General features: G+C 30.6%; 1 pseudogene; it reads left to right on the plus strand.

The window, feature by feature from the left end:
* The first annotated feature begins 859 nt into the window (after positions 1–859).
* On the plus strand, positions 860–1,498 carry LOC18009138 (annotated as a pseudogene).
* The last annotated feature ends 420 nt before the right edge of the window (positions 1,499–1,918 follow it).

Here is a 1,918-nt window from a genome sequence, read left to right on the forward strand (position 1 = left end):
AAATTATATACACATTTTGTTAAACTTTTGATTATTAATTTAATAAAATTTATTTATTTATTTTTATGAACCATTGAGCTTTGAATTTTAATTAACCTATAAAGACATGATTTCTAACATAGGTATAATATACCAATGTGATCTTATAATTTGAATGACAATACAAGCTGGCCACAAAATAGTCTCCCATCCTTTTTTTTAATATGTTTCAACTTACACACCCTAAAATACAGTTTTATAGTTAAAGAAATAACTAATTATTTATATATCTTAAGATTACAAATGTTAAGTTATGCAAAATCCATACGTCACAATGGGTATTTTATATTTCTAACCTAGGTATATAAAGAACACAAAAGGATGAGATGGATAACTATGACTTTAAGAAAATTATCTCTACAATACTTTAGTTCGTGGTTACTTTACAAGTGAAAAAAAACTCAATTTAAAGTGTGTAATAGGGAAAAATAATCACAAAAATATTTTGAAAAAACTTTGACCCATTTATCAAATGAAATCTTAGAAATTATAGCATTTCCTATATAAAGGAAATTATTTTAAAAAAAAATCATAGCATTTTTACTAATGTGATCCGTTTTATTTAAGTGATTAATATATAAAACCTAAATAAATAGATTCACAACTTTATTGGCAATAATTAATATTTTTATATTTTGACTAGTTATAAATAAGATATTAATGTCTATAACTCAAAGAGATAATATGTGTAACTCTCCATCACTTTAAACACAACTCATCCATGAACTTAGTGTACAATTATACAAAACAAACAAATAGACCAAAAAAAAAAGAGAAAAAGAAAAGAGAGAAAATTTATAAAAAAAAAAAAAGTATATCAATGATGAAGAGGAAGGTGAAGCTTGCTTTCATTGCAAATGACTCATCCAGGAAAAAAACCTTTAAAAAAAGAAAGAAAAGATTATTGAAGAAAGTGAAAGAACTCTCGACTTTCTGTGGAATCAGTGCTTGTGCCATCATTTACAGTTCCTATGACTCAAATCCCGAGGTGTGGCCATCAAATTCTGGTGTGCATGGTAATTTTGGATTTCCGGACATTGCCGAAGATGGACCAACACAAGAAAATAGTAGACCATGAGACTTTTCTCAGACAAAGGATTGCCAAAGCGTCTGAGCATTTGAAGAGACATGGAAAAGATAATATGGAGCAAAAGATGATAGAAGTCATGCTCCAATGTTTGGTTGGAAGCCTAGAGATATTTCATCTAAATACTATGGATCTTAATGACTTAGGTTATGTGGCTAACAAATATGAAAATATATAAATCGCAGGATCGAGATTCTGGGGAGTGTTGGTATGGAGATGGGTGAAACTTCCAATGCTTTTGCGGCTGCGGCTCCTTCTTTTGAAGGGATTGGATCATTGGCAATTGCTACAACTACAACCACTCCAACCGCTATGATTCATGACGTTTATTCTTCTTCCTCATCTGTCCTTCGCACATCTTTTTTTTTTTAACTCTATTCAGCAGCAGCAATATCATCAACAATGTCAACAATTTCGTTATCCCACGAATCCAAATCTTTGATTCTATGATCAAACTTGAAATCTGAATATGAATCAAAATCATAATCAGAACCACTACAAGAAAACACCTCATTTACAACGACCATATTTGTTGTAAATTCGTTGTAAATGAGTGTTTGGATCGATTTTACGAAATCAAATCATCGTTAATCGATCGTTGTAAATCCAATTTCGTCGTAAAATCGTCGTAAACGAATATAAATTGTTGAGAAAATGAATTATTCAACACTGGCTAATGGAGATGAACCAGCTTGAGAAAATGAATTATTCAATTGACTATATGGGTTTTCCTTTCATGGTTGATAATCACCAGCACCACCAACAGCAGCTCCGATCACAGTCAGCTTAAGT

Source organism: Eutrema salsugineum, unplaced genomic scaffold, assembly GCF_000478725.1.
Source record: "Eutrema salsugineum unplaced genomic scaffold, Eutsalg1_0 scaffold_9, whole genome shotgun sequence".
In the NCBI taxonomy this organism is placed as follows: domain Eukaryota; kingdom Viridiplantae; phylum Streptophyta; class Magnoliopsida; order Brassicales; family Brassicaceae; genus Eutrema; species Eutrema salsugineum.